General features: G+C 39.7%; 1 long non-coding RNA gene across 1 annotated transcript; it reads left to right on the top strand.

The window, feature by feature from the left end:
- The first annotated feature begins 13,734 nt into the window (after positions 1 to 13,734).
- Positions 13,735 to 26,282, top strand: LOC122228427. The gene is made up of 3 exons (XR_006206581.1): positions 13,735 to 13,787; positions 14,430 to 14,580; positions 25,343 to 26,282. It is a non-coding gene; the product is annotated as an uncharacterized LOC122228427 (long non-coding RNA).
- Positions 26,283 to 26,945: the final 663 nt, after the last annotated feature.

Raw genomic sequence — 26,945 nt, 5'->3', positions numbered from 1 at the left:
CTTCTATTAAAACCTTGGAAAAGAATATAATTTATTTGAAAAATATTCTACTGAGATATTTTGGGCCACAGTTAGCTACTTTAACTTCTCTCTTGAAAAGAATGTTCCAAATTTGATCTAAAAAATAGTTCCCCTGATAACTATAAACATAGGAGCCCAGCCTATATTTTTTATGGAAGCAAAATTCCTGCCAATCTCTCTGACACTCTTGCTTACAGAAAGTCTGAAAAATTCAGGCCAATATTGCTTCACAGTATTTTTTTTTCCATTTCTTTATATAATCCAGTAGAGTTTCAGGGAAGGAAATCAAATATAGAAAATAAATATCATAAAGATTTATATTTTAGTTTGAGAATGACGTCACCAAGTTGGCCACAGAAGTTGTTCCTGACTTTGTTCCCCATAACGAGAAAACTAATAACTACTCAAGAACACTGAGAAAATCCTAGAACACAGGGTTGAGGTTGAAGAGGCCAAGACAAACTGCATGGGAAAAGTAAGAGAAGCGGCCACACTGAGTGTACTGCCCCTCCCCCACGCCAGAGCTGCACCACAAGGAGAGGTCTACCTGCAACTCTGATTTCTCCAGTGAAAAACAGAACCCAGGGAAACAACAAGCCCCTCGGCCCCGCCCAGCATTGTGGGGCATTTTCCAGGAGCCCCTACTCTGATCTTGCACCACAGGGAATCTTCAGGGCTCAACCACTAAGAATCGGGGTGTGATGGAGAAGGGGAGAGGGGCTTGCAAGAACCAGCACATGGATCTTGGCAGAATAATACCTGCAGTATCCAAGTAGCAATCCCAAACAGCAGATTTGCTCATCTGCAGAACAAAATCGGGGCCTTCTTTGACCAGAGAACATGGCAGAATGCAGATTTGCCTGATTTTAATATTCAAATGAGTTTTGCTGACCGTAGAGCCCCCTTTTTCCAAGCAAGGGGCTGAATCACAGCTCCACCCACTGTACAGAGTGCCTTCCAAATCCATCCGATCAGGAAGGCTGATGATACCTCCTGGAAGCTATAATGTCAGTAGTACTCAAGCCGAGATGTAGGCAAGCAGAGCTACTTACATCGAGACCAGTCAGTACCAGCTGTACTTTCAAGGTATCGAAAGAAAATAACACTCAACCAAAAATTCTATACCCAGTGGAGTTGCCTTTCAGAAGCAACGGAGAGATAAAGACTTGTCTTTATCGGAACAAACCAAAGCTGAGGGAGTTCATTACCACCAGACTTGCCTTACAAGAAATACTAAAGGGAGTTTTTTGTGTGGAAGTGAGAGAATGTTAGTTTACATCATAAAAACATACAGGTAGAATAAATCTCAGTGGTAACTGTAAATTTACCAGAGTTAGAGTTAGATTCTGCCATATGATGATAGTGGCACATAATTCACTTAACAATGCTAGTTTGAAAGTTTTAAAAAAAATGAACATAATAAAAATAACCATAACTATATAATCTATTATTAGTTACACAATGGTAAAAAAATGTAAGTTGTAACAGCAATAATCTAAAATATGAGGGAAAGGAGAAGTGAAAGTGTAAATTTAAAATTCTATTGAAGTTAAGTTGTTATCGGTTTAAAATAAGGTGTCATAAGTTGAAGATATTTACATAAGCTTTATGTTAACCACAAAAGAAAAGCCTGTGGTAATTACACGAAAGAACACAATAAAGAAGTCAAAGTATGCTGATTCCAAGATATCAAAACACAAAAAATACCGAAGGATAAGAAACAAGGAACAATGGATATACAAAACAACTAGAAAACAGGGGTGCTTGGGTGACTCAGTCGGTTAAGTGTCTGACTTTGGCTCAAGTCATGACCTCACAGTTCATGGGTTCGAGCCCTGTATTGGGCTCTGTGTTGACAGCTCAGAGCCTGCAGCCTCTAGCCTACTTCAGATTCTGTCTCCCTCTCTCTCTGCCCGTCCCCCACTTGCACTCTGTTTCCATCTCTCAAAAATGAATAAATGTTTAAAAAAAAGAAAAGAAAACAGAAAATAATTAACAAAATCACAACAGTAAGTCTTTACTTATCAATAATTACTTTAAACATTAATGGCTTAAATTCTCCAATTAAAAGACACAGAATGGCTGAATGGATAAAAAACAGATCCAGCAATATGCTACCTATAAGAGACTCATTTAGCCTTCCTTAAAGACACATATAGTCTGAAACTGAAGGGATGGAAAAAGACACTTCAAGCAAATGGCAACAACAACAACAACAACAAAAGCATAATATCTATATTTATATCAGACAAAATAGACTTTAAACTTAAAATGGTCAGAAGAGACAAAGAAAGTCATTATATAATGATTAAAGAGCTCAGTATATCAATAAGATATAAAAATTATAAATATTCATCCACTTGACATTGGAGCACCTGAATATATAAAGCAAAAACTTACAAAGCTAAAAGAAGAAATAAACAATAACACAACAATGTCGTATTTAATACCCTAGTCTCAATGATGGATAGAATTATTTCTATCTGCAGATGACCTGATTTTATATATAGAAAAACCTAAAGACTCAATCAAGATGTTGTTAAATCTAATCAATGAATTCAATAAACTGGCAGGGTATAAAATTAATGTACAAAAATCAATAGCATTTCTATACACAATGAATTTTCTGAAAAAGAAATAAAGAAATTGATCCCATTTACAACAGCATCCAAAACAATAAAATACTCAGGAATAAATTTAACTAAGAAGGTGAAAGATCTCTACTATGAAAACTACAACTACGAGACATTGAGGAAAGAAATTGAAGAAGACACAAATAAATGGAAAAGTATCTTGTGTTCACATAGTGAAAGAATTAATATTGTTAAAATGCCAATACTACCAAAAGCCATCTATCTACAGATTCACTGCAATCCATATCAAGATTCCAATGGCACTTTTTACACAAGTAGAACAAACACTCCTAAAATTTATACGGAACCACAGAAGATCCCAAGTAGCCAAAGAAATCCTGAGGAAGAAAAACAAAGCAGGAGACATCACACTTCCTAATTTCAAGCTACACTGTAAAGTTATGGCCATTAAAAAGGTATGATAGTGGCATGAAAACAACTAGGCCAATGGAGCAAAATCAAGAGTCCAGAAATAACCCAAGCATATGCGTTAAACTAATATTTAACAAGGGAGCCAAGAATATGCAATGGAGAAAAGACAGCCTCTTCAGTAATTAGTCCTGAGATAATTGGATATTCACATATAAAAAAGGAAAATGGACCCCTTGTCTTATACCACTCACAAATATGAGCTCAAAATGGATTAAAGACTTAAGTGTAAGACCTGAAACCATGAAACTCCTAGAAGAAAACATAAGAATAAACCTCTTTGACATAGGTCTCATTAATGGATTTTTGGATATGATACATAAAGCACAAGCAACAAAATTAAACACACACACACACACACACACACACACACACACGTGGGACTACACCAAACTAAAAAGCTTCTGCCCAGCAAAAGAAACTATCAACAAAGTGAAAAAACAATCTATGGAATAGGAAAAAAATATTTGCAAACCATATATCTGATTACAGGTTAATCCCCAAAATATATAAAGAACTCATACAACTCAATAGCAAAACAAATAATCCCATTTTTTAAATGAACAAAGGACCTAAAAGACATTTCTCCAAAAAGATATACAAAAGACCAAAAGGTATATGGAAAGATATTTAACATCATGAGTCATTAGGGAAATGCAAATTAAAACCACAATGAGATATAATCTCACTCCTGTTAGAAATGGCCGTGGATCATCAAAAGACAAGAAATAACAAATGCTGGCATAGATGTGAAGAAAAGGGAAAGCTTGTGCACTGTCTGTGGGATTGTAAATTGCTAGAGCTACTGTGGAAAACAGTACTAAGGATCCCCCCAAATTTTAAAATAGAACTATCATATGATCCAGCAACTCCGCCTGGGAATATATACACAGGAAACAAAAACACTAACTCAAAAAGATATCTGCACCCCCATGTTCATAACAGCATTATCTGCAGCGGCCAAGGCATGAAAACAACCTCAACGTCCACCAGTGAGTTAATGGGTAAAGAAGTCGTGGCATATATATGCAACAGAATATTAATCAGCCGTTGGAAAAAAATGAAGATATCCTACCATTTGCAACAATTGGTTGGGTCTTGAAGGCATTATGCTAAGTGAAATATCACTTACAAGTGGACTCTCAAAAAAAAAAAAATAAAAACACCTCATAGAAAGAGATCAGACTTTTAGCTACTGGATGCATAGGGTGGGAGGAGGGAAAATAGGAGGAAAGTGCTCAAAAAGTACAAAACCTCCAGTTACAAGTAAATAGGTTCAAGATATATAATGTACAACATGATGACTATAGCTAACACTGCTGTATGGTACTAGGAAAGTTAATAGAGTAAATGCCAGGAGTTCTCATCATAAGGGGAAAACTTTTTTCCTTTTTTTGTTTCCTTCTTTTCTTTTTATTGTATCGATAGGAGATGACTGTTGACTGAACCTATCATGATATCATCTCACAACATATGTAAATCAAACCATCATGCCGTATATCTTAAACTTATACAGCGATGTTTGTCAGTTATTTCTCAATAAAACTGGGGGGAAATTCTTGCCAATTTAAAAAAGTAATAATGAAAAAAGGAAAAAAAAATATACACTAAAAAAATTTTTAGCCAACTTCAAGGACTTGGCTTATTTTTAACACTTTGAGCCTCTTTCAAAGACATACCAAAAACATCTAAGGCATTCATGTAGCTGCCAGTTTCGAATCCTCACACAATGATAAGACAATGGAATTTTTAAATAAACCAAATGTGGTCTGGTTTTGTTGTTGTTGTTGTTGTTGGCCAAATGTTTTTTCTGAGTCATGTGAAAATGTGTTTAATGCAATTGACCAAGGTGGTTTTGGTTTTATCTTCACATTCTCAAAGGACTGAATGGGAACTGGGTTTTGACAATTTGCCCAGGAGGATTTTTAGAGTGTGCTGTCCCCAGCAGGCATACTGGCACTCAACAGCCTCGTTAACATAATTCTGATATGCATGTCCCCTGAGGCAGTCCTTCCAGTCAAGGGTGGAGTCAAAGAAGTCAGCAGACAAAAGTCAAAGCCAGATGGAAAATCACAGACTCAACAACACAAATGTCCATTTTCTCAAGAAAAAAAAGGTGCGAGGTCACAGATAAGTTAACGGTCCTCCTTCTCCTGAGATGTGCAACAGGTTCTGCTCTAGGTGATGAGAAGAGGGAGTCATTTTGGATCACACTATCTTTGTTTCAGGAAGCTCACCAGAAATGACCCATTATGAATAAATTTTGAAGCAACTCCCTTTCAGCAGTTCTAGGGGAAAAGTTCAGGAATGTTATTGGGTGTTGCAGTGGTCTTGAACTCAAATCTTACTGGCAATCAAAATGGCTGTGTCCCTCCCAATTAACCAGTTTGAAACTTAAAGTTTATTCAGAGTCTAAGGACTCTTCTATTGGATAGGGCAGACACCCGTCTTTTAGGATCAAAGCTTTAAGCTCAGTCTATTTAGACTGAGACCAAATAGTAAGAAAATAAGAGAGGGGTGCCTGGGTGGCTCAGTAGGTTAAGCGTCCAACATGGGCTCAGGTCATGATCTCATGGCTCTTGAGCTAGCTCCAGCCCCGCTTTGGGCTCTGTGCTGACAACTCAGGGCCTGGAGCCTGCTTTGGATTCTGTGTCTCCATCTCCCTCTACCTCTCCCCCACTCACCCTCTTCTGTCTCTCTCTCTTTCTCAAAAATAAACATTAAAAAAATTGTAAACTAGTAAATAAGACAACCTAATAGGAAATTTCCCAGGAGTAAGAAGGTGGAGTCTAGCTGGAGGGCCTGGGTTCAACACTAGAGCCCCAGTATTGGGAACATCTAAGGGCTGATGACATCATGGGACCCTTCCTAACTAGTCACTATGGCAACCTGAGCATGTCCTCAAGGCAGAGTCAGCTTAAGACCTTCAGAGACCCTAAATAATGAGAAGAGTATGTTTCCCATCAGATTATCTTTCAAAATATATGTCCCTGCCTTAAATGTCATTCAAAATATAATTATACTAAACTGTAAATAAGGGTAAGAAAACCCAAGGGTGAAATCTAGCCCAGAATGCCTACTTGATACTTCTATTGCAAGATCAAATCTTTCAAAAGAATCTTTTACTGCAGTTTTGGTGCCCCGTTGTAGTCTGGATTTAGAGTTATCTAGCCCTTCCTTAAGTGAAATAGTTGACTGGGAACTCAAACAGTCCTAGCTTTGGGACCCTGGGACTATTTTCTTCCTAGAGAACCCAGAGCTAAATGGACACGGAGTGATCAAGAATCCTCTCACTGTTGGTGTGTTTCACAGCCAGAGTACTTCTTAAGTTCCTCAGGCTTGCACTGGGTCACCAAATTTCATGTTTCCAGCACAACACCATAGAGGTAGAGGCCAGAGCTGGGCGATTTTCCAGGCAAGACAAAATGTAAGCTGAAGATAGGGCAATGGGATGAAAAAAGAACACCGAACAGAAAAATATTATAAACAAAAAGTCAAAAGAATTTTATGGTGAATTGGGGTTCTGTATGATAGGGATGGTAAGAATAAGGGAGGGAAAGTTTCTTGCTTGGATTGCAAGGATGATGGTAATGCTACCAATCAAGGTAGAAATTCTAAGAGGAGAAAAAGGAGACAGTTAAGGCAAGAAAATTAAGAGAGACATGATGACTTGGGTTTGTGACAGATTGACCTTGCTGGCTGTCTCTCCCTCTAGAGCTGGCTATCCCTGGAAGAGAGAGTACACATGTAGATCTAAAGCTTACATGAAGGAGGACTGGAGGTCACCCACCCAGATGGTTGAAGATAAGAGGTCTATGAGAACAACTTTAGTGTACAAAAGAATCCGATGTAGTAGGATCAATAACAGAAAAGTGGCCACAACAAATAAGGAGGAAAAAAAGATTATAGATGGAGGAGTTAACCTGAGAGGAAAGGGAGAAATTCTTTCTCTGAGAAGGAAAAGGAAGCAGAAAATACTGGCCAAGGTGGCTATATCTGAAGTAAAGAAGAATTGAAGAAGTTCCTCTCAGGTAGACTTGCCCTTCCAGAAATTAGGATGCCATTCCTGAGCATGATAAGGTAAGAGAGAAATGAAAGACACAAAGAGAACAAAACAAGATGGGAAATGCATAAGAAACCATTGGGGGTCAAGGTAGAAAGGGGGTAAAAACCCAGGATCATGAAAAGAGCAGCATCCACTTGAGAAGTGTCCAGAAGAAAAAAGAGGCAGAGATCAATGAAAAAAGTGAAGTAGAAAAATAACCAGTTGCATATCTTCAGATTTATCTTCCATAGTTTGGGTAAAAATCAGAAAAATGATTCCTAAGTAACCACAGACAACCTAAAAACTGACATTTTCCTAAGGAATGGGTTCTGTTCAGGTTTCGAATCTGACAGATAGCCTTTTCTCAAATCAATGAACCATATTTTTAGCGTCTCTAAAGAATAAGTTGCTCATCAGAATGTGATGTTGTCTTTACTGTGTATTTTTTGTTCCAAAAAAGTCAATCTGAAAGAAGCGTATTAACAAAAATTAATCATGAGCCTGAAAGGTTTCTTCAAAGTCCACCTTTGGTTCTGGTTACATATATGGATCCCCTAAGACCAAGAATAAATGGGCAAAGCTCTTATAGGCTTTCTCACCTATAATGAGATGTTAAGAGTCCCAAGAAAATGCAATTCAGCAAAAAGACTTGGATCTTCCAGAAGGGTGTGTAAGGCCAGGAAGTAAGTTTCATCGTGCCACCTTAAGCAGAACAAATCATTCTGTCAATGAACGAAATCTCTCCTTTCTCAGACAGATACATTTTGGGATGCTGGCAATTCTCCTCTCAAGGCAATATTTTACAGTTCTCATACCACAAAATTTTTTTCAAGCACACATTTTTCTTATTTCTAACTCAGGGTACCTGGCTAGGAATTTTATCTGTCTAGGTCTGTTTCTCCACTGGCAAGATTTAAAGACATTAGGGAAGGTAGTCTGAGCAGTGTTCAAAGTTAATGTCAAAAGGGCATCTCTTTGGTAAATGGATAACTGCAGTTTCATTATCCGTTTAGGGACTGCTTTCCTTGTTCTTTGTAACCGAGATGTAAGGTGATATCTCCATGCGTACCGAAATCTATATAAGATTGCATCAAAATTTCAAATCTAAACCTTGTGCAAGTCCAAACCCATCTTCCATAATTTCTGCAGACTCCTGGAGGAGCGTTTGGTCTCAGATCTTCTGACCCTAACTTTGGCCTGCTCAGTTGATGCATTGTCTTGCCATTTTGGGTCTGCCCTTGTGGACCTAGATGTGGAACTCAATTCTTCCTTCCATTTTCCAATTTCTCAAGGAAATAGGGGAGAGGGATTTTGACTTTACTACAGATTTGAAAGGGATGCAAAGAATATAAACAGAAATATAAGCAACGCATTTAAAAATCAGGTATCCCTACTCTCAATCTATTTAAGCGCCAGGCCACCTGTGTATTGGGTATTTCCACTGGCCAATTCATCCCTATGGAACCCAGTCTCACTCTGTTCCTCTGAAAGCAGAACAATTTTTATTTTCTTGTTCTGAGCACTTTGTCTGTTTTATTGCTTTGGCTCTATGTTATTGACCTCAGGCTCTTTCTCACCTGCTATCCCAAATGTCTTAGTAAAGTGTTATTATAAACAAAGACAGTTTACTCCCTAAGAAGAATTTAAGTGCCAACTGCTAAGAGAATATATTCTTCACACAAACTGTCCCAACACACACAAAGTAACGGCAATCACGCTGCTGAATTAAGACCTATCATATTTCCGTAGCTCCCACACACATTCCAAGAAGCTCTCATGGTCTGGTTCACAAAATGACATTGGCCAGAGGCTCAGCATCAAAGACATAGAGGCCTTGAAAGCTCTAACAAGCCAGAGGAGGGTTGATGTTCCCCTCCGTGGAAAATAGCAGTGGTCGTCAACAGCACAGACCTTCCCAACTGGGAAACCACAGCTCACACTTACTCTGGGTGGCCTTATATGGAAAAAATTGTAGACTGTTTACAAATTGAAGACCATGTTTAAAACCATGCAAATACTTTCAACACTTGAAGTGATATTTGTAAACGATTATGTATAGTTCTTTCTATAAATTTCTGCAGTCAGTAACTACTATTTGAGTGCGCATAGGGGCTGGACCAAGTAATACCTCCCCCTGACCATCCTGGCAAATCCTCTCAGTTAAGTTGGTTATTACTTAGTCACTCATTAATCACTATCGATGAGTTTCATTTTGGGAATGCCTGCAAAATTTTTTATTTATCTTGTTTTTCCCAATCTTTTCTACAAATAAAGAAGCCATACTGATTCTTGTTCTTGCAATTGTTATCTGGCATTGCATGTTCCTAACTGGAATATAATTATTTTATTTTCTGAATTGTTTCTTCTTGACAATTTTTTTAAATGTTTTTATTTATTTTTGAGAGAGACAGAGAACACAAGTGGGGGAGGGATGGAGCAGGGTGCCCAGAGAATCTGTCTGCATTGACAGTAAAGAATCCAGTGCAGGACTCTAACCAAAGAGTCAAGAGATCATGACCTGAGCTGAAGTCTGACACTTATCCGACTGAGCTACCCAGGAACCCCACTTCTTGAATTTTAGTTAGTAATTTATGTTGGCTTTTGATGTCAATAATTAGCTCGAGTCTGATTCTTGATAGAATTTCATAGTAAGTATTTTCTAGGCATAAAAATGATGTTTATTCCTAAAAGCAAATAATGTTTAAATGTAATTTAAATCAATGTTTTAAAGGCTATTGTAGACTTTTAAGGCTTCAGAATATCAATCTTCAAAATATATTTAAACACACATGAATGTACGCAAAATTGATATCTTGTGAAATTTTAGAATATTGACTTCAGAATTAAATAGAAGTTTATGTTTCAATACATGCTATTTTGCTTAGTATTTTTGATGCAATTTAGTTTTTAATTTTCCTAAAAATGCAGTTGGCCTAAAAACTTTTTTGAAAAACCAATTTTTCTGAAACCAAAGAAGGGTTATAATCCTCTTGCATTTAAGTAGATTTAAATTTTTCTGACATTTATTTTCTCATCATAACGGACAAGACTTTGATTAAAGCCAGAAGGCCATCAGACTCACAAAACAAACAGAGAAGTCCAAAAAAAAAAAAAAAAAAAAAAAGTTTGAGGCCCTATTTAAGCAATCTACTGAGGATTATCACTAATTTGAATTTCTGAGACCTGATCCTTCTTCTCCCCTGCCTAAATGACTTGTTTTCATGCTCAAGCTATCAAGAAAAGCAATGGTGCCAAGTAAACTGAGCCCTCATCTTGCAAAAACATCCATCTCACAGAGAAAAGGATTTGAATATTTCTAAGTATCTCCAAGTGCAAAGAAAGGAGCAAAGCTCCTTTATGAGCTTAGTCACAACAGTACAAGACAGAGTGCAAGAAGCTACTAGTTACATCTCGCAGTTAACAGCCAATGCCCCAACCCCCCACCTTACGGTACATCCCTCATTTGACCAGCCTGTGTGAAACCCTCAACACTGTGTTTGCAAAGTAATCCTAAGAGTCAACTCATTGACATCATATTGCATGGTGTGGCAATAACTCCCATCTACGATACTATTAAATATAAAGCATCTCATTATAGAATCATGGGTTTATGGGTATTCATGGGCTGGGAGCATACAACGTAAGAGCTTGACATGGGACAGTATAGGAAGCTACAGAATAGGAAGCTTTAGGAAGCTTGACATGGGTGAATAGGAAGTTACAGAAGTGCTCATGATGTCATTCAAGAGCCTTCTGCCCAACAGAGAAGGCATGTTCAACATAGCACAGGCTGAAGAAAAATGGACCATCATCCTTACACCCAACCACTTGAGACTGTTCAGTAGGCTGGTTCTGTGTAAAAAATGATGGTGATAGCATCATTATATGGATCTTCTGAGATTTGAACCAGGCGATGTCTAGCAAGGGCCTGCCATACAGTAAAGATAAAGGGAGGGGATGGGGGAGGAAGAGTGGCGGGGAAGGGGGTGGTTGGGAGCAGAAGAAGGAAAGGGGCTTGATATAGTTAGCATTATTATCTGAGTGTGCGGAGTATTCAGTCAATGGTGCTGTAGGAGCAGGCACCTCTCTGAGCATGAGCAATGATTTAGATCATGAGCTCCTCTGCTAAACTGGACACAAACCTCTGCCTCCTCACAGGCCACCTGGTTCACAGTAGCTGCTCAGAGGATGAGACTGAACAGGTGGCACATGACAGCCCAGCCACCCTCGCGACGCCCAGCGGCTCACAGCCATCCACCCGGCCTTACTGGAAGATCCCATTCCCTGGGCCCTGGCGGCCCAGCTTGCTCCTTCTGTCAACCTAGGAGACAGGCTCCGAGAAGACAGCTCCTTCTGCACTTATCAGCTCTGCCTCTCCAAACTTTCCTGGCCTTTTAAGTCCCTGGATAACTGCCACTTTATCCATGAGAGAACTGGAGTGGAATTCATCTTCCAACGATTTTAGAAGAGGTTGGGAGAGGTTTCTGGCTAATTGCAGTGCTCAGTAACTCCTATTAATGGCGACTTTCCTGTCAGACACCCTGTGAGTAAGAGGACGTGGCTGTGTGCATCTCATTACCCAGTCCCAGCACTTCACAAGTGGTGCCAAGAGGTCACTCAGTCTTCAGCCACCTGCCCTTCCCTTCCCAGCATCCACTTTGCAGACGTGGAGGTGAGGTCTCCAGCTTTTCCAAGCTTGACCCTTCATGGATGACGGTGGAGGGCAAATCCTCATGGCAGTATAGTTAGGGGCATGGGGAGGGGATCTAGATTCAAATAACGTCTCCATGACTTATGAGTTGAGTGGCTTTGGGCAGTGTTATACACTGAATGGTACCCCCTCAAACATTCTTGTTTTGAAACCCTAGCCCCCATCTGTATCTGTATCTGCATCTGTATCTGCTTTTGGAGATAGGGTCTTTAAGGAGGTCATTCTGGTTAAATGAGGTCATAATGAGGCCCTATTTCAATATGACCGATGTCCCTATAAGAAGAAGAGGCACCAGGGACGCGGTTACACAGAGAAAGGCCGTGTGCGGACACTGAAGGTGGCCGTCTGGAAACCAACCAGACAGGCCTCAGGAGAAATGAGAGCTGCCACATCATGGAGGTTCCAGCCTCCAGAGCTGTAAGACACTCCTGTTGTTTCAGCCACCCTTTCTATGGTATTGTGCTGTGGCTGTCTGAGCCGTCCAACACAGGCAGGATCCAGCCCTGGGTCCCCTCTATAAATGGAGATCATCATAGTCCCTACTTTACGGTGCTAGTATGCGGACTGAATGAGATAATGCCTATAAAATGCTGGGCCAGCGCCTGTGACCAAAAAAAAAGGGGGGGGGGGCAAAAAGGGCTCCACACATGTGAGGTATTAATTTTAGTAACTCAACTCATCAATTTAAAATATGCATAATACGAGGTCCAGAGAAATTAAATCTCTGCTCGAAAGCTGTTAGTCATTTGACAAGTCTGGTTTGGCAGCCAGGATCTTCAGGGTCAGGATTTAAGACAAACGGCTTGCTGACTATATACCCATTATCTAATGCTACCTAGTTCACCCTCCTTCCAGAAGCTGCCTGTATTTCTCATTCCTAACAGCACTGTAGGGGAGTGGTTAGGGACACAGGGTCAAGGCCCACACGGAGTTCTGACCGAAGGCCAGACACTGTCGCAGGTGCTAGGGATTCGGTGAATGAGGCAGACAAGGTCCTGGCTCTCATGGGGCAAAGGTTCCACCAGGAGGAGGCAGATGTTGACCAAAAATACATAAGTGTGATAATTTCAGAGAGAGATAACTAAGGTGATCTGCTAGTGTGGGAGCACCCGGATGGTGAGAGTGAAGGACACTCCAGCTGAGACCTGAATAATGAGAAAGAGTGAGGCAGGACCAGATCCAGGGAAAGGGCACTTAGGCTCAAAGGACAGGATGTACCAAGACCCTGAGGCAGGATCAAACTGAGACACTTAAAGAACAGTGAGAAGAAACCGTGATGGCTTATCCTCGGCACAATGTGTTGCTATTCTTCTACTCAAAAACCAGGCTTACTCTTAGATGTGTGTCCAAGAGCTGTTAATTATCATGACAGAAAAGAAAAAGAAAAAGGATCTATATATTCATTTCCAACTTAACTGAAACCCAGTATGAGAGTTGATTTCAAAGGAAAAGAACAAAAAGGCAGTTGAAAGGAAGGTGGTGGCAGAGGTGAGTTGAGCACAGACAAAAGCTGTGAAAACATCATGGTGCATCAGAACTAGGGAGGACCTTGGAGACCATCTGATGACGAAATTGAGGCCATGAGTGTTCAAGACTTAACTGCGGGCCCACAGTAAGACGGTAGCAGAACCAGGACTAGAATGCAGGCCTCCCAACTCTTAACCCAGACAAGAGGTTTCATTATATATACGTATATAATATATATTAGCAGTTCTATTCTAATTTATTAGAAATTCCAAATCTGTTCTGAGTTAAAGATAAAGCAAAACATCTCTTGGGAAAACCAAGACAACCTTCTGATTGGAACCCAACCATTGGAACCCAAAAACCATTGGAACCCAACATTCCAACAGCTCTCCTCCACAAGGCAGGGCTGTGACAATCCCCTCCCATGATGCCTCCTTACTTTTTTACCATGCATGACCCATGACTGCCCACCAGAAACAAGGTAAAAGGCTGCCTAGAAAAATATATATATATGTGACTAAAGGGCATGCGTAGTCCCGAGACCAAAGGCTCTCTACAGACCTGATTCAAAAGCTGGACCATTTCAGTGGGAAATAGAGAAAGATCCAGATTATAAGCAACTTTGGATTCATACTTTAAAATCCTCAAGAACCATGCTGTTGCCACAGTTCTATTTTACATGCGTATTTTATGAGTCTCTTGATGGAAATCTAAACCTTGAATGTTCTTCCACACACCATTAATCTTTAAAATATAATTCAAAGAAAAGGCTGTGTGGCAATCAAGTACAGGCATCCAGAACTGATGAAAAACAAAGGAGGCCTTGGGTTTTTAGAAGAAGTGCCTGCAGGCTGGGGCCTCAGAAACAAGCTCCTCCTGTCGTCATGGCAACACAGGGAGGTGGCAAGGCCTGGCGAGCACTTCCCCTCACTTCTCCTCTGAAACTGAAGGTCATTTAAGGTTACCCAGCCAGGCATAAAAAGGAAGAAATAAGGGAGGGCAGGAAGGAAGGAAAATTTAAAGGTAGGTTTCATTCCCTGGAAGTCAAGACGCATCATGGAAACTTATAGTTCTCTAAGAAAATTTCCATCTCTTTTTCTTCTGTTTTTGGATTCTCTCCCAGATGAAAAAGTCAATTACTCTTCCCACACTTGCTCACCCTTGGACTTACTGCATTAATATCAGCTTAGCAATATCTACTTGTCGAGTATAGGCTGTGTACAGAGCACCATGTGAGAGATTAAAAGAGAAAATACATCATCCCAGGATTTGAGGTAAGTGTCGTCCAATTGAGAAATAAGATATACATTCCTAAAATTATTTAAGAATACTCTAGTGCCAGATGGTCTCCAAAGATTGTTCCATCATTCCTTTCCCTTTCTGCAAGCATGCTGCTTCACCCTCCGAGAGGTGGGGTCCATTTCCCCTCCCCTTCCCACTGGGAGAGCTTTGTGTTCCCACTGGTAACAATCTGAAAGTCGGGCTGAGGATTTTTAAAATTATTTTATTTTTTATTTTTTTTAATGTTTATATTTATTTTTGAGACAGAGAGAGACACAGCATGAGCAGGAAAGGGGCAGAGAGAGAGGGAGACACAGAATGTGAAGTAGGCTCCAGGCTCTGAGCTGTCAGCACAGAGCCTGATGCGGGGCTCGAACTCACGAACTGTGAGCTCATGACCTGAGCCGAAGTCGGACGCTTAACCGACTGAACCACCCAGGCGCCCCGGGCTGAGGATTTTTAGATGAGATTTTGCCCAGTTGTGAGATTTGCCATCTATTTTGAGGCATGATACTGGTGTTCTACCTTCTGCTTACTGGTGTTTCAGAGCAGTGTTCCTCCAAATTTGCAGCAACACCCTGGGAATTTTTAGAGCTCTCAGTGTCCAGGCTACACACAAAACTGCTTATACCAAAATCTCTGGGAATAGACCCAGGCATGTTTTTAACCTCCCTAGATGATTCTGATAAGATGGACGAGTTTGAGAGCTTGTTTTAGACAGTTGCCCCTTTCAACTCCAGGCATAAATGACTCAAATGACAACAATCCTCAGAACTGCTCAGCAACCTAAGAACACTTCTAATAAGTGCCGGCTCAGAATGTCCAGAGTGGGGACTTTATGTGTGACAGTGGACCGAAATTTTGAGGATTTTTTAACTCCCCTAAAACGGCATCTGTTAATGGCACAGTGGATGATTGACTATCCATACCTCACTATAATGGCAACACAATTAATGATAATCAGCTGCATTTTATTTTTGAAAGCACAGTGATGAAAATTAATCATGCTACAGGTAGGTCCCCAGCTCCCACCCCTAAACAGACTGGGCAGGAGAGCACAATATCCATTATAATGTCTTCCCAACTGATTTGAATTTAAATAAAACCAGTGAAGATAAAGAGAAAAGAATAAAAGACACCCCTCCCCTCAAGAACAAAAAAGATAAAAGAGAAGCAGAACCCAGAATTTTTGCAACAGAGGAAACATTAGACACACACACGCGCACACACACACATACACGCACGCACGCACGCCCCTCACATACACACACCCCACCATTCCCCTCTCGAAAGCAAAAGCATTTAGAAATAAGATCTTGGAGAATTAGAGCAACGTAGCTGACTGTATACATGTACCTTCTTTTCCTCTTACTGGGTTCCCGTAACATGTAGAATTTTTTTTAACAAAAAGAAAATCTCAATAGCAGTGGAACACAAAAAAGAATATCATTAGGAAATCAAAAATGGTGAGGAATTGATTAAAGGTAGACAGGTGGTAATGGACCAAGAGTAAAAAAGACCAGAGAAAATCAAATCCACGTGTAAGAGAGCACTGCCCTGGATTGGTCGATGAGTGCTCTAAATTCAGTCAATAGCTATAAAGAATTGGAGGGAGCCAAGACATTATTGGGATAATTAATTAAATAACTACATATAAAAATATGCGCTTATTATCCATCATCCCATCTCCTTGACCATGCAATGAAACAGGAAGTCAGATGTGTAGGCAGATAATAATAAACAAAAATTTAAAGCACAGCAAATATTTGTCACTAATCAGAGCGAACAGGTAAAATTTTCCACGTTAAAAGACAAAAAAAAATTGCTCTTACAAATATTTATTTTCCATTTAAAAAAAATACACCTAAGCACAATAAAACAAGGTCAAATATTGAAGAATCAAGAAAAAGAATTATATCAAAAAATAATTATATCAAGAAAAAGAATTATATCAAAAATTATATAGCAAATATGCCAATATGAATATCAAAAAAAGTCAAAGTCAAAAATCATTAAAAGAAGAAAATGTGGGCCTTATTTTTTTTCATGTAATACACTAAGAAACTATAACACTAAGGTCAAGGACCTTTATGAAATTAACGTACTCGCTGCAGGTATGTCTTCAAACTGAAATTTTTCCTTAGTGAAACCTGGAATGTGCACATATAATGCACTTCACTCCCACTGAATCTAGGCAAGGTGGTTCTGAGGGACCCCTAATAACATTGTCCTGCCTGAAGATAAAAGCAAAAAGTGACAAGAAGCAGAGTGTTTTTCTAAACAAGGATTTTATTTATATGTGTGCCTGATTCAAAGTTCGAGAGGCCTTTTGTCAACTCTACATGATTTGAGGACCGTGTATAAGCCTGACAGACCCCAAACGTGAAATTGCTCAGTTCTGTATTTGGAGGAACTTTCTATTGGTCTGGCCAGTGGTTGAATGGGCCACCTCAGAGGGAGTAAGCTCTTTCCTTCTTGAGAAATCAGAGCCAAGCTTGGAGATCTTCCTGCAGCAGTGGGAGAGTGAGGACACATGCACGAAATGGGTAATTAGCTGGACTGTTCTATCCAGATATTTTGTTGTAAACTCGCAAACCCATGAATCATATCAATATAAACGGAATGACCACAGTCAAGTTGGCAGGTAAGGCAAGGGAGAGGGGAGTATTGTCTTCAAGCTAACACATAGGTTTGAATAGTCAACTTCTGGAGACAAGGGGAATCCAAGAGGGCTAGACTGTCCTCTAGTCTTCTGACATTAGCAAGGCTGGTATGTCTAATTGGAGTGGAATGAAATATATTTTGCAAATATTCACTCCCCTTGTATCCCACCCCACAGGAAAGAGCATACCTCCAAACCTTGATCATGTGACTTGCACTGACCAATAGACTGTGAGTGGATATGCCCTATCCAACTAGAAGACACTTTAAACATGACTGGCTTGGCTGGGCATTTTGCTCCTGCATCGCCCTTACAAGATGATTGTCTTAGTTTTCTAAGACTTCTGTAAAAAGTACCACAAACTGCATGTCTTAAACAGAAATTCATTGTCTCATGGTTCTGAAGGCAGAAGTCCAAGATCAAGGTGTGAGCAAGGTTGGTTCCTTCTAAGGAGGGTGAAGGAAGGATCTGTTCTGGGTCCTTCTCTTTGACTTGTAGATGGCCATCTTCTCACTGTGTCTCTTCACATGGCATTCTCCCTTGGGTACCTGTCTCCAAATTTCCTTTTAGTCAGGACATAAGTCATACTGCATTAAGGCCACTCTAATGAGCTCATCTTAACTTGATTACCTCTCTAGAGAACATATCTCCAAATAAAGTCACATGCTAAGAGTCAAGGCTTACGATATGAATTTTGTGGGGCTACAAATCAATCCATAACAAAAAGCATATCTCAGAAGGAAACTGATCGTTCAGCATGGAAGGGAGAGGCCATGTAGGGCAGACCTGGTAGAGACCTGTGACCCTTATGTTACACGAGGAAAAAAATAAATGTACACAGGAAGCCACTGAGATTCAGAGCATATTTATCATGCACATGTTTATTATGCAGCATAATTCACTCGAATCTGACAAAGGTACCAATTTATAAGCAAATCTAATGGCAATTAACTAACAAGTCCCTTGAAAACCAGAACACCTCCCCCTGTATGAAAAGGAACTCCATCACCCATGTTCAATGAACAGTTGCATGGCACCAATAAATCTGGGCAGTTTAGAGATGCATAAGACACAGAAATAAGGGGAGCACATGAGGAGTGATGGGAACCCAAAAAAGAGCTCCTGGCCGGAATAAGAGCACTTGGGTACTCAGCCCTGCCCCTTCCATTTCTTATGTTCAATGCTAGTGGGATCTCCAAAAAGCAATCCGTTCAGATAATCATGGTGTCCTAACATGTTCCTATAAGCAGGACTGAAGAATTCATAAGTAAGTGGTATCCAGCATTCAAAGCACCAAGAGGAAGGATACCCTACTCTGGGTTTATTCAATGTAACAATGCAGATAATGTCAAGAGAAAAATGATCTCAGAACCCAAGTGTTAATTTCAATGCCTACATTGAATAGTCAACTATTCAGAAAGAAGTTTAAGAAAAAACTTTCTTACTCAAGTCTTTATTATCTTTGGGGCTATTTTTCCCCTTTCAAATACAGAGAGAAAGCCTGCCTAAAATATTTTACTCTCCAGATAGATGGATAACATGTTATAGAAAATTCTGCTCTGAACCCCTAGCCACTGGACTTCAAAGAAAACATCTCAAAGCCATTACATGGTTTCTAGGCCCCTGATTTTATGTATATATTCTCTCTGCCTTGGACTTGCTTCTGGCATTTCATTGTAAGCCCTGCGATAGCCCTCCAATTACTTCTATTCCCGAGAACTTTTCCCCTAAGTCGGGTAGGTTTGAGACAAGTTGAGTCAGCCCAGGGAGGATGAAATCCAGGCATGGTTTCTGTGTGCCTCAAGACTTCTTCTCCCATTTGAAGAATGTGTGTAGCTCTCGTTGGCTCACAAAGCCATAAAAAGATCCAGTGGTCAGTTAAGGATATGGTGTATGGAGTCAGACTTCCCCCAGCTCCAATACTCATCAGTCATGTGCCTTGAGTGACTCCTTAACCTCTATAGGGCTCTAGTGTCCTCATCTGTCAAATGGGGCCAACAATAGAGCCCCACTCTTTGGGAAGTTCTAAAGATTAAGTGAGGTAATACATACAATGCCCTTAGAATAGTACCTGGCAGGGGCGCCTGGGTGGCTCAGTCGGTTAAGCGTCCGACTTCGGCTCAGGTCACGATCTCACGGTATGTGAGTTCGAGCCCCGCGTCGGGCTCTGTGCTGACTGCTCAGAGCCTGGAGCCTGTTTCAGATTCTGTGTCTCCCTCTCTCTCTGACCCTCCCCCATTCATGCTCTGTCTCTCTCTGTCTCAAAAATAAATAAACGTTAAAAAAAAAAAAAATAAAATAAAAAAAAAAATAAAAAAAGAATAGTACCTGGCAAATTGTAAGGGCTCAGTGACTAGTGACTGTTCATTATTATTAAAGATGACTTTGAAATCCATCCTCTCCTGGAGAGAGAGCTCACAAGGTGGTCCCCGTTGGTACAGACATGCCACAAAGTTTTGATTTGGGAGCCCTGAGAAACTTGGCAACTTTTGCCAAAGGCATATCCTGTCTGGAACAGCTATAGGGTTTTCTCTTGGCCATGATTAAGAAGAAGGCAAAGTTTGCTTTCACTCCAGCACTACCCATGCACAGGAGAAAACAAGGGGAAATGTTCCTGTTCCAGTGTTGAGCCCTCAGTAAGTGTACCATCACATCCATATCACTCAACAAACATTGACTGAAGTCTCCCTGTGTGCCAGGCACAGTACAGGAGCTGGGGGTGCAGCAGTGAAGAGAAATACATGTTTTTGCCATTTGGGAGCTTATATTTTAGCTAAGGGGAGACTTGCAGTGAGTAAAATAAGTAAATTGTTGTTAAAACAGAGAATTACAGCACCTAGGGCCCTCCCGTAACTCTTCACCAGGTTCTGTTTCAAACTAGATTCATTCTTCTTTTCTACCATATACATTTGCTGCCCTAAAATGTCTTACTGCCATTGGTTGCCATACATTTCGAGGCCTAAAGATAAAACAAGACGATTCCTGTTTTAAAGATAGTATGTTTTCTAGAACTACCTCATCTAAATGCTTATGGAGTTGGAGTCCACAACTTTTAAGTCTAGTCTCGGTCTGCCCAGACTTAACCATGTAACCCTGGCCATGTCACTAAAATATAAATTTAGCCTGAGTTTTGCCTGTGTAAAATAATGGAATTGGCCAGTCACTGGTTCTCAAAGTGGTCCTGGGACACGGCAGTTTCAGTATTACCTTGGGACTTAGAAATGCACGTTTTCAGACCCCGTTCCAGAACTACTGAATCACACACTCTGAGAGTGGGACCCAGCAATGTGAGTTTCCACAAGACCTTTAGGTTTTTTTCTTTCGAAATAAAAAAATCAATCTCGCTGTAAATCCCAAAAGAAAATCCTTATCCTCTCAGCCAGGCCTCCTCCAAAACTTTTATAAGCACTATCCAATACTAAAGACTCACTTTATAATCTTAAAAAAAAATGTTTCTTACAATTTACAGTCTTTCCAAGTTTGGAGGTTTAAAAAATATTTTGCACTTTTCTCTCCTAACATGCTCTTTATGCTAACTTACAAGTATGCTTGATCCTACTTCATAAGCTCATTAGTGATGGTGACTTCCATCTTTTACTGTTTCTGAATATTTAAAAAAATAATAATTTTGAATTCTATCATTTTAATTTTATTTATTTATTTTGAGAGAGAGACAGCACGAGCAAGGGAGGAGCAGAGAGAGAATCCCAAGCAAGCTCCACGCTGCCCGCACAGAGCCCAACGCGGGGCTCGAAGTCACAAACTGCAAGATCATGACCTGAGCCAAAATCAAGAGTTGGATGCTTAGCCGACTGAGTCGCTCAGGCACCCCTGAATTTTAAATTTTAAACTGAAAATTCTATTCCCTTTCCACACACCCAGCACTTGGATGTAGATTCTTTCTCAACAGTGTTCCCACTACGCTCTTCTGAGTTGCCTTCTGTTTTTCCAATGAAGACTTGATATTGACCAATTCTGTTCAATGGGTGGAGGCATACACTGTTTCAAGAAGGACATTTTAGTATTTCAAAGCCTCTTAAGGGTGTTCCACCAAGAGTAGCTCAATGTGACAGATAAAAGCAAATAGTGCCAAAGTATCCACAAACTTTCTCTTATAACTTTTCATTCTCAGAATAGAACTGAGTTTTCCAGGAATATTCAGTTGGGATAACTTAGATGTATGTCAGTCCAGCTACCCTGTTTGAAGGCTATCTTTTTCAGCTGTCCAGGGAAACATATTTTTGTTTGTGAAGTGGATAAAGTTTCAAGTGTAAAACCCATTCATAGACAACTATCTCCTGGAAGTTATAAACATTTTTTTTTTTAGTTGTTTGTTTACTTGTTCCTAAAGATAATTTGGCAAAGAAGAAGCTAGCTCACTTTAGGACCTGAAGTGTAGTGTGGGTAGCTTGGCTTTATTTGCATAATGTTAATATTCCACAGAACTCTCTGGTCCCAAAGCAGTAGAAAAAATAAGATGTGTTAACAAACCGGCACAGACTAACAGTAACCAGAATCAAGGATTGTGACTTTGATTATGAAAAGGGACAGCCAAGAAGTTAATGAATCAGCTATCTCTGAATACGGTCAGCACTGTCCAGGTCAACAGACCAATATTTGTCAAGAAATTGCTTTGTAATCACAATAATATATATTCTCATCTGAAAACTGGGTGTGGGGTTAGACTAACTGTTCCCTGAAGCTCTTCCAGTCATAATAGTCTATTATTCCATGATTTCACAATATCTTTGAGGTAGAGCTGATTATCATCCAAACTGCCCTTGAAGATCTATTATCCTAGATATTGTATGGGTTTCCAAAGTAGGATCCAGAGGACCAGTTCTAGGTCTATCTACTTAGTCAGGGTTTTACTACTACAACTACAAGTAATTTCAGTTTTATCAGAAGTCTTAAAATCTCTATGAAATGTGCCACTAATCCATAAGCAATCAACAAGTACTGGAGAAACACATTTATTAAAGAACAATTACTTGGCTTGTAAAGTCATTCATATGGCTCTGGCCTGCTAGACAATGATGGTTAAAAAAAAAAAAAAAAAAAAGCTTATAAAAATGGAGAGAAGGAAGCTCAAAAAGGAACTAATTGAAAATGTCCAAGTGCAGACCAACCCCCTGGCAAAAAACCACTTATGTACTGTGATTTATGGAGATCTGGGAAAAGGCAACCATACCAAAATCACTACCTACCCTAATCAGCCCTCCATGGACTTTAAATTCTTCCATTTCTCGTTCTTCCCTTGATCCTGCTTCTTGAATTAGATATTTATGAAAACTTTGAAATATTATCAACCATCACCACCTTAACAGAAATTATGTGTTTTTTTAAATTCTTTTATTTATATTTTAGTTAGTTAATATATAGTGCAATAGTGGTTTCAGAAGTAGAATTCAGTGATTCATCACTTATATACAGCGCCCAGTGCTTATCACAAGTGCCCTCCTTAGTACGCTTCACCCATCTAGCCCACCTCCCACCCACCTCCCTCCATCAACCCATAGTTTGTTCTCTATCATTAAGAGTCTCTTGTGGTTTGTTTCCCTCTCTTCTCTTTTTGCCCCCCTTCCCCTATAAGGAATCAAGGAATCTATCCCATTTACAATTGCACCAAAAATGGTAAGATACCTAGGAATAAACCTAACTAAAGAGACAAAAGATCTGTACTCTGAAAACAATAGAAGACTTTTGAAAGATATTGAAGAGGACACAAAAAGATGGAAAAACATTCCATGCTCATGGATTGGAAGAACAAACATTGTTAAAATGTCTATAGTACCCAAAGCAATCTATAGATTTGACACTATCCTATGAAAATACTATGAGAGCTAAATGAAACAATCTTAACACATGTATGGAACTACAGAAGACCCCAAACAGCCAAAGCAATCTTAAAAAAAAAACAAAACAAAAAACTGAACTGGAAGCATCAGAAATTATGTTTTATCAGATGAGCTGTTCATACATTCAGCATGAGTCTATGAGAGGAGAATACAAAACAGTAAATGTTAGAATGGAGGAAGAATCAATCTAAGTCTAGAGCCTGTAAAGGGTAGGAAAGATGGAGTGGCATGGTGAGGAATCTTATGATTCTAAATAAAGGGAGGGGCACCTGGGTGGCTCAGTTGGTTGAGCGTCTGACTTTGGCTCCGGTCATGATCTCACGGTTTGTGGGTTCAAGCCCCGCAACAGGCTCTGTGCTGACAGCTCAGAGCCTGGAGCCTGCTTCGGATTCTGTGTCTTCCTCTCTCTCTCTTCCCCTCCCCTGCTCACACTTTGTCTCTGTCTCTCTCAAAAAATAAACATTAAAAAAAGTTAAAATAAATAAAATAAAGGGAGAGAAGTAGAACAAGTTTAGGGGTAGAGAGAGATAGAAGGAAACTAACATTGGATGCATAACTACCGTGTGCTAGGCACACTTCTAGACACTTGACATTTATTTTCTCATTTTATCCTCAGAATAACCTACTGGTTAGATATTATTAATCTCATTGCAATATTATTATAGTAGCTATATTATTTTACAACTAATAAAACGATAGACTCAAAGGAGATAATAAATTTGTCCAAGTTTATAGAGCCAACAAATGGCAAAATCTGGATGTAAACACATATCTCTTTGACTCCAGAGCCTGGCATGTTTCTCTCTACTGTAAACCTGTCTGTAAGACTTGTGCTCCCCACATACATTGTTACTTACAGTGTGGGCCCTGAGGAAGAAAAGGAATGGTAACACTGAAAGCTACATTCACCTCCTTCCCAATTTTGCTTTAAACCCATGTTTTTCGATTTGCTTTTAGTCATGAAAACGTGTCTTCAAGATAAATAATTTTAAACAAAACCCAATCCACCTACCATGGCCCCAAGACCTCTTCATGGAATGACATGGAAGCTTCAAAACCATTGCAAAAAAAAAATAGAAAGAAATACTCAACACATAAGTGTATATGAATGGCCACTAAGCACATGAAAAGTTGCTAGAAGTCATTAGTCATCAGGAAAATGCATATTAAAACAACAATGTATAACCACTACATACGTGTTTGAAAAGCTAAAATTCTAAAAACTAGGTTAACCAAGATATTAAGCAACTGGAACCCTTAAATGTTGATGACGGGAATGCAAAAACAGTAGGACCACTTTGGAGAACAGTTTGGCATTTTCCTATAAAGTTAAAACATATCATTACCACACAAGGTACAGTCATTTCTCTCCTAAGTACTTATCCAAGAGAAATGAAAATATATATCCACACAAAGAATTGTCCATGAATGTTCATAGCATCTTTAGTCATAGAGCCTGTAACTGGAAACAGCCCCATTGTTCACAAACAAGTTAGCAGGTAAAGAAATTGTGGTATTCCAAGTGTGCCTGGGGGGGGGCTCAGTTGGTTCAGTGTCTGACTTCAGCCTAGGTCACGATCTCGCCGTTCCCAAGTTCGAGCCCCACATCAGGCTCTGTGCTGACAGCTAGGAGCCTGGAGCCTGTTTGAGATTCTACGTCTCCCTTTCTCTCTCTGCCCTTCCCCCACTCACACTTTGTCTGTCTCTCTCAAAAATAGACATTAAAAAAAAAAAAAGAAAAATTGTGGTATTCCAAACAGTGAAATATGAATATGAAAAGGAAAAATTACTGAGACACTCAACAACATGAATGTGTCTTAAAAACATACTGGGTGATAGAAAGCAGACACAAAAAGAGTATACTGTGATTCCACTTATATGAAGTTCCGGAAAAGACAAATCTAATCTACAGTGATTGAAAGCAGATTAATGGTTATGTAAAGTTGGGCTGTGGGCTGGAGAAGGACTGTGGAGGAAAGACTGTGTTTTGGGCTGACAATGGTATTCTGTATCTCAGTTGCACAATGGTTTTTTTGTGGCAGAAATCCACCAGTTCCAAACTCAAGGAACTGTACGCTTATACAATGTGTGCATTTTTACCTCAATAATGTTGGCTTGTTTAAAAATACCACTATAATTACCAAAGAATTGCTGAGAAAGATCTGGGCACGATTACATAATCACCCAGGTGACATTTCGGTCCTTTCTTCTTATTGAATATTTTACTTCTTCCAGTCACTAACTCAGCTCTGCTCTCTTCTACAACCCCATGAAAGATGGTAACTCCATCTGTCCTGCAAACTTTCAGCCGACTTCATTACAAAAATACCCCAGGACCAAAGCCAGAGCTAATGAGCATCTTAGACCATTTGGAAGAAGAAAGGCTATTTTTTGGCTGAGGATAATTGAGCTTCACTTCAAATCAGAATCTAAGCTATTATTTTCTCTGTACCGAATCCAAATCACTGAGATTCCTGAAGTTTGTCCATGGTTATTGTCCACCTGATGCCAAAATATTCTGATGAAAAGAGAAACATTCAGCCAGTTGTGTGAATTCTTTGTCCTGAAATCTAAAAGCTCAGCCATCTGGCAGGATAGCAGAACAGCTGAACAGTCAACTGATGCTCCTGCTGTAGATTGAGAGGCCGCAAGAATTGTGCAGATAAGATCTCCTGCAAAAATCAAAATGCAAAGACCCAATGCCAATGTCCCTCATTATTGATAAAGTGGGATCCACAGCATTAAAATCATGGAAGTTTGGAGTAAAAAGGAATCCTGTCCAACTGCCTCTGTTTATAGATAAAGAAATTGAGGCAGCTCGTATCCATCGTTTCAAACCTTGACCAAATGCCCTCTCCTCTGGGGAACTTTTCTTCACTTCCCCCAGGCTGCTATCTGCTCTGGCTCCCACAGCTAACTACCAGCACTCACCCCCTCACATCCAATTTATCTGCTTGTGCATCTGTTTCCTCCACTTATACTGTAAAACTACCGGAGACTAGGGCCAACAGCTCTGTACCCTAAAATTCTAGCCCAAAGAATGTTCTCAAAGAAGGACTGTTGGATGAGCTTGGGGTGAGAATCTGAATCAATGTGCACTCCAAATACATTCTTTCTCCACACCTATGTTGAAATGGTAGTAGCGAAATTCAACAGAAATTCTAGACGTACAATTCATCCTAAGCACTAAAATCTGAGGTTTCGCGTTCTTCAGACAAGAAGAACACCAGTAAAGCAAACTGTGATGAGCCAACACAGTTCCTGGTATATAATATGAATATTGTAATTTAGAGAAATTAAAACACAATAATAAACATTTGCTGTGTTGATATCAACTTACACATAATAGTGATAGCAACTAACGTGTGAGTATTTACCACATACAAGGCGCTATTCTGAGAAATATATGTTTAACATAATTGTATTTTATGTTTATCACTGAAACTACATAGAACTTGAGGTTACATTTTTAGACTGATCCTTACATCTCCTCTACCTGTGGATAAATGAAAACAAAAAAGATGTATGTTAACTAAACTTATTGCAGTCATCATTTTGAAATATATACCAAATCATTATATGCCTTAAACATATACGATAACATATATAAATCACAGTACATCTTAAATTTATACAATCCTCTGTGTCAACTATATTGCTTCTTTTTAAAAAAGTTTTTAATGCTTATTTATTTTTTGAGAGAGAGAGGGAGACAGAGCATGAGCAGGGGAGGGGCAGAGAGAGAGAGGGAGACACAGAATCGGAAGCAGGCTCCAGGCTCTGAGCTGTCAGCACAGAGCTCAACGTGGGGCTCGAACTCATGGACTGTGAGATCATG

This window comes from Panthera leo, chromosome C1, assembly GCF_018350215.1.
Source record: "Panthera leo isolate Ple1 chromosome C1, P.leo_Ple1_pat1.1, whole genome shotgun sequence".
Classification (NCBI taxonomy): Eukaryota; Metazoa; Chordata; class Mammalia; order Carnivora; family Felidae; genus Panthera; species Panthera leo.
The sequence above is the reverse complement of the archived record's forward strand: the minus strand, read 5'-3'. Positions and strand labels throughout refer to the sequence as shown.